We start from the raw sequence: 14724 nt of genomic DNA on the forward strand, positions 1-14724 counted from the left end.
ATCCTCTTTGGAACCACCGTTCAGGGCTGCTATCAAATCTCCCCTCACTCTTCTCTTCTGTAGACTAAATAAATGCAGCTCTCTCAGCTGCTTGGGGATAGCTCAGTGGTTTGAGCATTGGCCTGCTAAATCTAGGGTTATGAGTTCAGTCCTTGAGGGGGCCATTTAGTGATCTAGGGCAAAATCAGTACTTGGTCCTCCTAGTGAAGACAGGGTGCTGGACTCCATGACCTTTGGGGGTCCCTTACAGCTCTATGAGAGAGGTATATCTCCATATATTATATGCCCCAGCTCTCTAATAATTTTTGTTACTGATATAAAATTATTCTGCTTAACTGTCAGGGGGCAAATTTGTCACGTACACATGGGAGAAAGAAGAAGGGAAAACATCAGCTATAGGTTGTCTTAACTCAGGAAGTTCCTTCAAGAGGAAATGTAGCCAAACTCCAAACCTGGAGACAATGGACCTTTCTGTGCCTGCGTCCTGTAAATAAACTGCTTGGTTCGCAAAATAAGCAAGGAGGAGGGGGCACGTAGATGAACAATAAGGGGTCATAAGAGGGGCAGATACATATAGCTTGCTAATTATGTATGGCAATGATAGCAAATTTTGGCCAATCATAGAGCGATAGATTATCACAAGCAACTGCATATAATGCTTTGGTGTAAGTGTTTTCTTTGTTCTTGCTGACTTATGAGCTCGAAACCAATTGCAATTGAAATAAACGGATTACCCCTCCCGGGGCTCCTTGCTTGATTAGCTGTTTCTGTCTCTCCTTATTCCTCAGCTGGAACGGACAGAAATTTCTATGACATTACCCTCCACTGGACTCTCTCCAATTTGTGCACATCCTTTCTGTAATGCGGGCCCAAAACTGGATGCAATACTCCAGATGTGGCCTCATCAATGCTGAATAGAGGGGAATAATCATTTCCCTCGTTCTGCTGGCAATGCTCCTACTAATACAGCCCAATATGCCGTTAGCCTTCTTGGCAACAAGGGCACACTGCTGACTCATATCCAGCTTCTCATCCACTGTAACCCCTACGTCCTTTTCTGCAGAACTACTGTTTAGCCAGTCGGCCTGGGATTTTTTCCCTCCTAAGTGCAGGACTCTTTTGGCCCAATACATCCCATCATCCAGATCATTAATGAAGAGCTTGAACAAAAACGGCCGTTGGACCGACCCCTGGGGCACTCTGCTTGATAGAGGCTGCCAACTAGACATTGAGCCATTTATAATTACCTGTTGAGCCCGACAAGCTAGCCAGCTTTCTATCCACCTTATAGACCACCTTAACTTGTTGGGAAGAACACTGTGAGAGACCATAAGAAAAGCTTTGCTAAAGTCAAGATATATCACGTCCACTGCTTTCCCCATATCCACAGAGAAGGCAATCAGGTTGGTCAGGAATGACTTGCCCTTGGTGAATACATGTTGACTGTTCCTGATCACCTTCCTCTCCTCCAAGTGCTTCAAAATGGAGTCCTTGCAGACATTCTCCATGATTTTGATGGGGACTAAAGAGAGGCTGACTGGTCAGTAGTTCCCCAAATTCTCTTTCTTCCCTTTTTTAAAGATGGGCACTATATTTGCCTTTTTCCAAACGTCTGGGACCCCACCTATTGCCACAATCTTTCAAAGATAATGGTTAATGACTCTGTGATCATAGCAGCCAATTCCCTCAGCACCCTCGGATGCATTAGCTCTGGAACCATGGACTTGTGTTTGTCCAGCTTTTCTAAATAGTCCTTAACCTGTTCTTTCACCATTGAAGGCTGCTCATCTCCTCCCCATACTGTGTTGCCCAGGGCAGCAGTCTGGGAGCTGAACTTGTCTGTGAAGACCGAGGCAAAAAAGCATTGAGTACTTCAGCTTTTTCCACATCAGCTGTCACTATGTTGCCTCCCGCATTCAGGTGGGATCCCACAGTTTCCCTGTTCTTTTTCTTGTTGCTAACATACCTGGAGAAACCCTTCTTGTCCTTGCTAGCTACAACTCCATTAGTTTTTTGGCCTTCCCAATTGCACTCTTGCATTCTTGAGCAATATTTTTATACTCCTCCCTAGTCATCTATCCCAGTTTCCACCTATTGTAAGCTTCCTTTTTGTGTTTAATCTCACTGAAGATTTCACTGTTAAGCCAAGCTGGTCACTTGCCATATTTGCTATTCTTTCTGAACATTGAAATGGTTTGTTCCTGAGCCCTCAGTAAGGCTTTTTTAAAATACAGCCAGCTCTCCTGGACTCCGTTTCCCCTCATATTAGCCTCCCAGGGGATTTCTGCACATCATAAGGGAATCAAAGTCTGCTTCTCTGAAGTATAGATTCTGTATTTTGCTGCTTTCCTTTCTTCCTTTTGTCAGGATCCTAAACTCAACCATCTCATGGTCACTGCTGCCCAGGTTGCCACCCACTTCTGCTTCCCCTACAAATTCTTCCCTGTGAGCAGCAGGTCAAGAGGAGCAAGGCCCTCATTGGTTCCTCGGGTACTTGTACCAGGAAGTCAGGTAAGAGGCAAAGGTGACAGTCTCTGTGCATTAACACACAGCTGGTTTCTGAGGTCTTTTCTCAGCTCTTTCTCCAAAGGGAATTTTGCCACGATGCAGCCTTAGTAAAGTACAAGTCATGGCCTCAGTTTGGACTTGTATTGTACATATACTAACCCCTTTCATCCTGAAGGATCCCCTGTGCCACTGAAATGCAGCCACCTCGGGGCTGGAGGCCATCAGCCAGGGCAGGAAGGGAATGCACAGCAAAGAGGGACATTTTGGCCAGTGACACTGGACTGAACTCATTCCCTGTGGCAAGGGTCTTGGGATGCTTAATGGCTGTGCAGTGCGGAAACAACAACAGACCTATTTGCTCTTCCATCATGCCCATGTTGTACTGGGTGTGTCAAGTAGTAAGAGATGGGTACCTGTGAATTCTGAGATGGAAGTGTGTTCCCTGGCAATCCCCCTCAGCTAGCCATGTCCCACACCTCTCACCCCAGCATCTGCAGCAGCATCCCATGCTGAGAGCCGGCACAGAGGGTGTGCAGCATTTATAAATATAGCTCTGAGCATTCCCAGTGGGGTTCGCTCAGCCCCTAGGGGAGAAGCAGCATCTGGATGTAAACAACTGGAGACCTGATACATTCTAGCCAATATCTCCTTTTCCATGTCTCCACTTCTGTGCTATTAAACCAGCTTGAGGAGTAAACAGTTATTAAAGGCCCTTACCAAAAGGAGATGAGAACTCTTGGGCTCTCTGCGGAGTCAGAGAGGAATAGGCTGCTCTGTGCAGTTGTGCATATTTAACAATTACAGATGATTAGTAAGAAAATCAGGGAGAGTGCCTAGGTCTCCAAAGGCTCTGATACCCTGTGAATCCCCAAGATGGATGGGCAGATGGTAGACAGACAAATCTGGAGGCAGATGAGAGTGGGGAGACACAAACGCTTTCTCCTCACACACAGGATTATTGCTAAGTTATCAGAGACCAGTAATTTTTTAGTTTTTAGGCCCAGGAATGAGACTGAATGAATTCTCCTGTCCAAGCACAACAGAGGCGCTGTGTCTACCTGTACTTAAGTTACTAACACTTTGTAGCTGGCAAGCATGGTTTGATCCTTTTTCTTTAGCTAAAGGCAAAGGGGGTCTAGTCCCTGATTTGGCTGGATTGTTATGTTTATTGTTTATGATTATTATTTGTATTGTCAGGGGTGGCTCTATGTATTTTGCCGCCCCAAGCACGGCAGTGAGGCAGCTTTCGGCGGTGCGCCTGCGGGAGGTCCACCAGTCCCGAGTCTTCTGCTTACCCGCCGCCAAATTGCCGCTGAAACCGCGGCACCAGTGGACCTCCCGCAAGCATGCTGCCAAAGGCAGCCTGACTGCTGCCCTCACGGCGACTGGCAGGCCGTCCCCCATGGCTTGCCACCCCATGCACACGCTTGATGCGCTGGTGCCTCGAGCTGCCCCTGTGTATTGTGGACGCCTGTAGAGGCCCTGCTGCAGTTCAGAGCCTCTTGTGCTGGGCCCTTCACAAATACAGAAGGAGAAACAGCCCCTGCCCCAAGGAGCTTAGAAAACAAATTCAGACAAGACACAGCTACTGTGTGTAACAAACAGGAAAGGGGGCAGGCGGGGAGATCGGGGAGGAACAGCAGTAAGAATGGGTGGTTACATAGGCTGCTGGGTCGGTGAGAGACAGCGGAAATGCACAGCCCTGCCCTGGCTGTCGGAAGTGTGTCCTGGGCCGTTAAGAGCAGAGCACAGGTTGGGAACTAGATTAGGGCTAGTGAGAACGGGCCATTGAGTGGCGGCTGCACCAGACACACAGCTGGGAGCGGGTGGCTCTCCGTTAGCTTTTGTAACCCTGCGTTAGTTCTAATCACGCCTCCCTTCTTCGAGTACAGACTGAGCCTCCTTCTCGTGAATTCCCAGGAGAACCCCTGGTACCAGAGGGGAGGGCAAAGGGGAGGGCAGAGGTAACAGGGCTGTGGGGAAGGAACGAAGGAGCCAAGGGGATTGTTGTCCCCTGTAAATGTGAGTGACTCCCCCTGCTGGTTGTCTCAGGGAATTAGCTCTTTTCCAACCTGGGCACCCTCTCCAGACCAGTGTCCTGCTTATTTCCAGCTCTGTGTCCCTCCCAGACCCTGGTGCCCTTTATCTGGGGTGCTGCCGCCTGGCAATACCCCCACACTCTGCCTCTAGGTCTCCCTGCTCTGGGGAACCCCCAGCTTGCCTCAGTTGGGGCTACTGCCAGTCAAAACTAAGCCCCCACTCCCTGGGGCAGACTGCAGTGTAAAAGCCACTCATCATAGGCAAGGGGTTCAGACCTGCTGCCTTCCTCTGCCTCCCAGTACCTCTATGGGCCTTGGACCAGGCCCTGTCGCCTGGGGAATTACCAACCTGGAGCTCCCCTGCTCCTCTAGCCTTTTCCCAGCCTGGCTTCACTCCCAGTGCCCTTTCTGCCAGCAGTCAGGCCCTGCTCTGGCCTAGCCTGGAGAGAGACACTTCTGGGCCTCTGGCTCACAGCCTTTTATACACACCAGCTATGGCCTGATTGGGGCGTGGCCCAGCTGCAGCCGCTTCCCCAAATCAGCCCAGCTTAGCAGCTCTCAGCCACAACCTTCTCCCAGGCCTGGCTTTAACCCCTTTTCCGCTGGAGTGGGGGAGCTGCCCCACTACACCCCCTTACTAACATTCAGTGGGGTGTTTTGGTTGGCTAGCTCCCAGTATCAAAAGAATGGGGAGAGGGCAATGCTCCAGGTCAGCCTGACTGATGGGGCAGGCTAATCAGGGAGCTAAGGAGAGAGCAGGGGCCCAAGCTGAGCTAGGGAGTAGAGCCATGCCAGCCAGAGGGAGTAGGTCAGCGCTGGGAGCAGAGTCACAGAAGCAGCCCACAGAGCAGACCTGTGCTGGGAGCAGAGCTGTAGTAACCAGAGCCAGAGGGGCCAGAGAAGCAGCCCAGGGGGCTGGAAGCAGCAGCATCAGTGCTGAGACCGAGAGGAGCCAGAGCTACAACAGTGGAGCTGCGGCTGGAGCTGGAGCCAGGTGCAACTGGGGCCAGCCAAGGGGGGATCCTGGGCAAAGGGCCCAGCGCAGAAAGACACCCCCCGCCCAGGGTCCTTGCAGGCCAGACTGGGAGGGGGATTTTTCCTTATTCTTTTTAAAATTTAATTCCCCCCCATCAGAGTTATGAATTCCCGCCCCCTCCAAAAAATGTCTGGCCTGCAAGGTCCCTTCTGTGGGCTGTGCCCACTGCCCAGGGTCCCCACACGCTCTCCTCAGCTGCACCTGGCTCTAGACAGCTCCAGCCCCTGTGCTGCGGCTGCTCTGCCTCCAGCTCTCTGGGCTGCTTCTCTGGCTCTGATTCCAGCTCAGCTCAGGCCCCTACTCTCTCCTTAGCTCGGTCCCTCTGGCCCAGGCAGCCCTAACTCACATGGAGGACAGGATCCCCGTGACCCCGTCTCCCTCATTGTCCTGCTTGCCCTGTCAATCAGTCCGACCGGGAGCATTGTCCTCGCCCTGGTGCCCCTGGGGCCTGTCAGTCTCAGAGGCCTGGTTTCCCATTGACTCTTCCCCTTCCTGTCAGTATGGGAGCTGGCCGTCCAAAAACCCCACAAAGTTTTACTAAGCGGCCCACATTCCCCTTACATAGAGCTGAAGCTAATGAGCCCAACCTGCAACTGTGGGCAGTTCCCAGAAGCCTTCAGTGCTCAGGCCAGTGGGGTTGGAGCAGGAGATGGCCCATGTTCCATTCTCCAGTCACACACTGGAGTACAGAGTATATGTTCTTATGTAGCTCAAATTCAGTGCACCTGGAATTACAGATACAAAGCACCAGACACACAATGGTTTGGTTCGTGCACTGAAGGACGCTGGGAGTGTTATATAGAAGCCTTGGCTACACTGGCGCTGTACAGCGCTGCAACTTGCTGTGCTCAGGGGTGTGAAAATGCCCCCCCCCCGCCCCCGAGTGCAGCGAGTGCAGCGCTGTAAAGCGCCAGTGTAATCAGAGCCTGCAGCGCTGCACGCTCCCTCGCAACACTGCACGCTATTCCCCTCGGAGAGGTGGAGTCCTGGAGTACTTACAGCGCTGCGAGCTATTCCCCTCGGAGAGGTGGAGCACTGGAGTACTTACAGCGCTGCGAGCTATTCCCCTCGGAGAGGTGGAGCACTGGAGTACTTACAGCGCTGCACGCTATTCCCCTCGGAGAGGTGGAGCACTGGAGTACTTACAGCGCTGCACGCTATTCCCCTCGGAGAGGTGGAGCACTGGAGTACTTACAGCGCTGCGAGCTATTCCCCTCTGAGAGGTGGAGCACTGGAGTACTTACAGCGCTGCACGCTATTCCCCTCGGAGAGGTGGAGCACTGGAGTACTTACAGCGCTGCGAGCTATTCCCCTCGGAGAGGTGGAGCACTGGAGTACTTACAGCGCTGCAAGCTATTCCCCTCGGAGAGGTGGAGTCCTGGAGTACTTACAGCGCTGCGAGCTATTCCCCTCGGAGAGGTGGAGTACTGGAGTACTTACAGCGCTGCGAGCTATTCCCCTCGGAGAGGTGGAGCACTGGAGTACTTACAGCGCTGCACGCTATTCCCCTCGGAGAGGTGGAGTCCTGGAGTACTTACAGAGCTGCGAGCTATTCCCCTCGGAGAGGTGGAGTACTGGAGTACTTACAGCGCTGCGAGCTATTCCCCTCGGAGAGGTGGAGTACTGGAGTACTTACAGCGCTGCGAGCTATTCCCCTCGGAGAGGTGGAGTCCTGGAGTACTTACAGCGCTGCGAGCTATTCCCCTCGGAGAGGTGGAGCACTGGAGTACTTACAGCGCTGCGAGCTATTCCCCGCGGAGAGGTGGAGTACTGGAGTACTTACAGCGCTGCGAGCTATTCCCCTCGGAGAGGTGGAGTACTGGAGTACTTACAGCGCTGCGAGCTATTCCCCTCGGAGAGGTGGAGTACTGGAGTACTTACAGCGCTGCGAGCTATTCCCCTCGGAGAGGTGGAGTACTGGAGTACTTACAGCGCTGCGAGCTATTCCCCTCGGAGAGGTGGAGCACTGGAGTACTTACAGCGCTGCGAGCTATTCCCCGCGGAGAGGTGGAGTCCTGGAGTACTTACAGCGCTGCGAGCTATTCCCCTCGGAGAGGTGGAGTACTGGAGTACTTACAGCGCTGCGAGCTATTCCCCTCGGAGAGGTGGAGTCCTGGAGTACTTAGAGCGCTGCGAGCTATTCCCCTCGGAGAGGTGGAGTACTGGAGTACTTACAGCGCTGCGAGCTATTCCCCTCGGAGAGGTGGAGTACTGGAGTACTTACAGTGCTGCATGCTATTCCCCTCGGAGAGGTGGAGTACTGGAGTACTTACAGCGCTGCGAGCTATTCCCCTCGGAGAGGTGGAGTCCTGGAGTACTTACAGCGCTGCGAGCTATTCCCCTCGGAGAGGTGGAGTCCTGGAGTACTTACAGCGCTGCGAGCTATTCCCCTCGGAGAGGTGGAGCACTGGAGTACTTACAGCGCTGCGAGCTATTCCCCTCGGAGAGGTGGAGCACTGGAGTACTTACAGCGCTGCGAGCTATTCCCCTCGGAGAGGTGGAGTACTGGAGTACTTACAGCGCTGCACGCTTTTCCCCTCGGAGAGGTGGAGTACTGGAGTACTTACAGCGCTGCACGCTTTTCCCCTCGGAGAGGTGGAGCACTGGAGTACTTACAGCGCTGCGAGCTATTCCCCTCGGAGAGGTGGAGCACTGGAGTACTTACAGCGCTGCACGAGAGCTCTCGCAGTGCTGGCGGCACGACTACACTTGCGCTTCACAGCAGCGCTGGGAAGTCCTGAGTGTAGCCAAGGCCAGAGAGACCTAGGGGTGCACAAAGAATCACAGGCAGTCTGATTCATTTCCTATCAGAGGTATTGAGTAGCAAGCATCATTGAGCTTTGAATTTCCTGTGTTCCTTTCAACCTGTCCAGACCCAAAATGTGACACCCAGGGTTTGACAAGGACACAGACTGAGGCCCACATAAATATTATCCTTCCAGGGGACTCTAGATAGATTTGTAAATTATATGGCCAGGAGGAACCATTGTGATCATCTGCTCTGACCTCCTGCATTCCACAGGCTGTAGGACAGTCCTGATTAATTCCTGTTTGAACTAGAGCAGATCTTTGAGAAAAACATCCCATCACAATTGAAATGTTGTCAGTGACAGAGACACACCCTGATCCTTGTTAAACTCTTTGAATGGTCAATTACCCTGTGTTAAACATTTCCACTTGGTCTCTTTTCTCAATTTGTCCACCACCAACGTCCAGCCACTGACTCATGTTAGATCTTTGCCAGCTAGTTTTAAGAACCCACTATTATCAAGTTTCTGTTCCCCATTATAAGTGCTGATAGAATGCACTCACATCACTCCATAACCTTCTCCTTGTTAAGTGATTGAGCTCATTGAGTACCTGGGGCAACCTTGCACTGTCCTCCTGAGAAAGTTCTGGCTCCTGCACAGATGACCTTTACCCCTGCTGTGAAGAGCCCCATTGTGCCAGAGAAGTGCAGTTGCTGGAACTTTAGGGTCTCTGAATCCCCAGGCTGTTGAGTAACTTCAAGATAAGGATCAAGACCTTGAACATGATGTGATATTCTCTGGGAAGTCCAACCCTTTGCTCAAAGCAGTACCAACCCCAACTAAATCATCCCAGTTAAGCTTTGCCTAACAAATGGAAGAGTGGGAATGGTCCAGCTCTTGGGAGAACTTTCCTGGATTATACACCACCCCGGTGGAATTGGCTATCGGAAGGATCAGAGTTCGCACTCCCACTCCCTTTACCCAGAGGCCTCCCTGACCTTGAGGACTCCCCTTCTGCTGTTCTGTGTGGCATCGGGCCCAGGATTCCTGGGGGGCTCGATGCCCAAACTTTTTGAGGTTGCTTAGGACAGGAGATAGAGTATCCCCACTCTGAGGTACTCTCTCCACTCTGCACATTTCTCTGACACACTGATCATCACATATAGTTCAAGAAAATAAAATTTATTAAACAACGACCAATTAAAAAATAAGAAAAAATGGAAAAGGTTAACAGAAAACCTGTAACTCTGCCCTGTGGGTATGGGGGAACTCCGAACAGCCATCTTTGGAAGGTAAGGGAAGTCTGTTCATAGTCTGCTTCCCACATTTTCCAGTCCCCTGCCCAAACCCTGGCTGTGCTGCAGGGATGCCGTGGGTCGGACACTTGCTCTGGTGGTGGCCATACGCTCCCAGGCTCTGGATGGCAGGGCCCTTCTTCCCAGTGTTGGCCCCCCCATCGGGGTTCTGATGCCCCCAAGTATAGCCTGAAAGTTCTCTTGGCTGGCAGTGTCTGCCGGTGCTGGACCATCTGCCAAGGGTCCCCCCTCACTCTTCCTAGCTGCTCATGAGATCGGGCACTGGACGGCTCCAGCTCCAGTCCCAACCTTATCCCCAGCTCCAGTACATCTCTATGTTTAACAGGCAGTACACCCTTAGTAGTCTCTGTCCCAGAGACCCAACCAAAACCAGTCCCAGAACCGGAACTCCCCATAATTGAGGGTCTATTTCAGCGAGTAGCTGTGGATATTCTGGGTCCTTTCCTAAAGAAGACACCCAGAGGAAAGCAGTACATACTGACTTTCATGGATTTTGGCACCCGGTGGCTGGAAGCTGTAGCTGTAAGCAACACCAAGGCTAAAAGCATGTGCCAGGCATTAACAGACCTTTTTGCCAGAGTAGGTTGACCCTCAGACATCCTTACGAATCCGGGAACTAATTTCCTGGCAGGGACCATGAAAAACCTGTGGGAAGCTCATGGGGTGAACCACTTGGTCGCCACCCCATACCACCATCAAACCAATGGCCTGGTGGAGAGATTTAATGGAACTTTGGGGGCCATAATACGTAAATTCGTAAATGAGCACTCCAGTGATTGGGACCTAGTGTTACAGCAGTTGCTCTTTGCCTACAGGGCTGTACCACATCCCAGTCTGGGCTTTTCATCATTTGAACTTGCGTTTGGCCATGAGCTTAAGGGTCCATTACAGTTGGTGAAACAGCAATGGTAGGGGTTCACACCTTCTCTAGGAACTAACATTCTGGACTTTGCAACCAACCTACAAAAAACCCTCTGAGACTCTTTAGCCCTTGCTAGAGAAAACCTAAAAGATACTCAGAAAGAGCAAAAGGCTTGGTATGATAAACATGCCAGAGAACGTTCCTTCAAAGTAGGGGCCCAGGTCATGGTTTTGAAGGTGCTCCAGGCCCATAAGATGAAAGCGTCATGTGAAGGGCCATTTACAGTCCAAGAGCACCTGGGAGCTAACAACTCTCTCATAGCATTCTCATAGCATAGATTTCGGTTTTGCTCCACTGGATAACCAGAAGTCATACAAGCAATTCCCTCGGATGCACCAGTTCCCTTGTATCACCACTGTCATAACTATAAAGGGAAAGGTAACAGCTGTCCTGTGTACAGTACTATAAAATCCCTCCTGGCCAGAGACTCCAAAATCCTTTTCCCTGTAAAGGGTTAAGAAGCTCAGGTAACCTGGCTGACACCTGACCCAAAGGACCAATAAGGGGACAAGATACTTTCAAATCTTGGGGGGTGGGGGGAAGAAGGTTTTTATTTGTGCTCTTTGTTTGGGGGTTGTTCGCTCTTGGGACTGAGAGGGACCAGACATCAATCCAGGCTCTCCAAATCTTTCTGAACCAGTCTCTCATATTTCAAACTTGTAAATAAACAGCCAGGCAAGGCGTGTTAGATTTATCTTTGTTTTCTCAACTTGTAAATGTACCTTTTACTAGAGTGTTTATCTCTGTTTGCTGTACTTTGAACCTAAGGCTAGAGAGGGGTCCTCTGAGCTCTCTAAGTTTGATTACCCTGTAAAGTTATTTTCCCATCCTGATTTTACAGAGAGGATTTTTACCTTTTTCTTTAATTAAAAGCCTTCTTTTTAAGAATCTGTGACGTTATTGACATAAACTGGGACCATATAGATCATTGTTGCAACCAAGGTCCTGTAGTGGCACCCAAATCTTGTATAAAGCGGGTCAAATGGGATGTCTAAGACAAGGTTATGGTTTACTGGTTATGATTATGCAGTCTATATGTGTGTATCAGTTTTGTAGTTGAGGTTATGAATATTGGCTCTATACTGTCTGTATGGCAAACTTATGCTATGCTTCTGGGTGACATCCCAGACAAGCAGAGATTAGCTCTGCCTAGCCTGCTTGATGGCCCATTAAGGACCATCAGCTATACAATGGACCCATTGAGAGAAGGCAAATATGCCTTCAGACTCAGCAAAGTATGCAGGGACTGGCCCATGTGACTCCAGACTCCATTTTGCTGTAATTTTCCACAGTAAGAACAAAGAGGTGTTCTTACACCTGGAAAAGACTATATAAGGCTGATGCCTCATCTCCATCTGGTCTTCAATCCTGCTTCTTACCTCTGGAGGGACTTTGCTACAAACTGAAGCTCTGAACAAAGGACTGAGGACCCATCCCAGCTGGGGATGTTCCAGAGACTTGATTTGAATCTGCAGTTTATTCCATCACTGCTACAAGCCTGAACCAAGAACTTTGCCATTACTGTATGTAATTGATTCCATTTAACCAATTCTAACTCTCATCTCTGTCTTTTTCCTTTTATGAATAAACCTTTAGATTTTAGATTCTAAAGGATTGGCAGCAGCGTGATTTGTGGGTAAGATCTGATTTGTATATTGACCTGGGTCTGGGGCTTGGTCCTTTGGGATCAGGAGAACCTTTTTTCTTTTATTTGGGTATTGGTTTTCATAACCATTTGTCCCCATAACGAGTGGTACTGGTGGTGATACTGGGAAACTGGAGTGTCTAAGGAGATTGCTTGTGAGACTTGCGGTTAGCCAGTGGGGTGAGACCGAAGTCCTCTTAGTCTGGCTGGTTTGGTTTGCCTTAGAGGTGGAAAAACCCCAGCCTTGGTCTGTAACTGCCCTGTTTGAGCAATTTGTCCTGCGTTGGCACTCTCAGTTGGGTCTCGCCAGAACCGCATTGTCACAGAACCTGATTGATTTTTCCTTGTTTTTAGATCCAAGGGGGTTGGATCTGTATTCACCAGGGAATTGGTGAAGGTCTCTCAAGGCTACCCAGGGAAGGGAATTAGCTTTGGGATGGTGGCAGCGGACCAGATCTAAGCTGGTAGTTAAGCTTAGAAGTTTTCATGCAGGTCCCCACATTTGTACCCCAAAGTTCAAAGTGGGGAAGCAGCCTTGACAACCACCAATAGCAGTCCTTATAGGAACAAATAGTTATGAAAATCAGTGTCCCCAATTAAAGGTTCTCCTGATCCCAAAGGACCAAGCCCCAGACCCAGGTCAATATACAAATCAGATCTTACCCACAAATCACGCTGCTGCCAATCCTTTAGAATCTAAAATCTAAAGGTTTATTCATAAAAAGAAAGAAATACAGATGAGAGTTAAAATTGGTTAAATGGAATCAAATACATACAACAATTGCAAAGTTCTTGGTTTAGGCTTATAACAGTGATGGAATAAACTGCTGGCCAAATACAAGTCTCTGGAGTACATCCACAGATTTGGATGGGTCGTTCAGTCCTTTATTCAGAGCTTCATGCTGGAAGGGATGACACAAACATCGGTGGCTGCATGTCAAGAGCTCCCCATCCTTGGTTCTCTCTTACTACAGCTAGTATTGGGTTAGAAGTTGTATCAGTGTATAACAGAAATGGATCATCAAAGTCATGTTCAATAACATGATTGAATCTCTTTGAAAACTCAAGGTAAAACTTGGTTAGAGCAACAGTGGATTGGAGGGGAGAGGGATAGCTCAGTGGTTTGAGCATTGGCCTGCTAAACCCAGGGTTATGAATTCAGTCCTTCAGGGGGCTGCTTAGGGATCTGGAGCAAAATCAGTACTTGGGCCTGCTAGTGAAGGCAGGGCGCTGGACTTGATGACCTTTCGGGGTCCCTTCCAGTTCTATGAGATAGATATAGATAGATAGGATCTGTTCTTCCAGGATGTTTCATGTGATCTTGCCAAGAGCTAAAGAACATAGCTACTTTATCCATACAAGCTCTGGCAAATGTCTGGAACCCAATTAACATCAAGTCAATGTTAATGTTGTCCATGGTATAGGAATCTTGGCATTTATCCATGCACTGCTACAGGCTAGGGACCCACTGGCTAAGCAGCAGTTCTGCAGAAAAGGACCTGGGGATTACAGTGGGTGAGAAGTTCAATATGAGTCAACAGTGTGCCATTTTTGCCAAGAAGACTAGCAGTATTTTGGGCTGAATTAGTGGGAGCATTGCGAGCAGATTGAAGGAAGTGATTATTCCTCTCTATTGAGCACTGGTGAGGCCTCATCTGGAGTATTGCGCCCAGTTGGGGGCCCCCCACTACAGAAAGGGTGTGGACAAATTGGAGAGAGTCCAGTGGAGGGCAATGAAAATGATAAGGGGTTCTGGGGCACATGACTTACGAGGCGAGGCTGAGGGAACTGGGCTTATTAAGTCTGCAGAAGAGAAGAGTGAGGGGGCATTTGATAGCAGCCTTCAATTATCTGAAGGAGGGGTCCAAAGAGTATGGAACTCGGCTGTTCTCAATGGTGGCGGATGAGACAACAAGACTCAGTGGTCTCAAGTTGCAGTGGGGGAGGTCTAGGTTGGATATTAGGAAACACTATTTCCCCAGGAGGGTGGTGAAGCACTGGAATGGGTTACCTAGGGAGGTGGTGGATTCTCCATCCTTAGAGGTTTTTAAGGTCCAGCTTGACAAATCCCTGGCTGGGATGTTTTAGTTGGGCTTGGTCCTGCTTTGAGCAGGGAATAGGACTGGATAACCTCCTGAGGTTCCTTCCAACTCTAATCTTCTATGATTATTCTATGATTCTATGATTTGATGATTGCCTATTCAGTTCTTTCCCTTTGAAGCACCTGGCATTTGCCACTGTTGGAAGATAGGAAACTAGGAGAGATGGACCATTGGTCTTACCCACTATGGCCATTCTTATGTTCTTATATAACTTGCAGATTTATTGCCCCCGCCGTAATCTATTAGACCCCTGTCATGTTCAAAGACACCCACGCAGTGATTTTAGTTCAAAGACTCAAGCCTGAGGCCAGTTTATTGACATACATACCAGTGCACTGGGGTGCAGTCCGAAGACTGACACCCCGAGGGCCGCTCGCAGGCGGGTTTTTATTTCATTAAACCGCAA

This window comes from Chrysemys picta, chromosome 1, assembly GCF_011386835.1.
Source record: "Chrysemys picta bellii isolate R12L10 chromosome 1, ASM1138683v2, whole genome shotgun sequence".
Lineage (NCBI taxonomy): Eukaryota > Metazoa > Chordata > Testudines > Emydidae > Chrysemys > Chrysemys picta.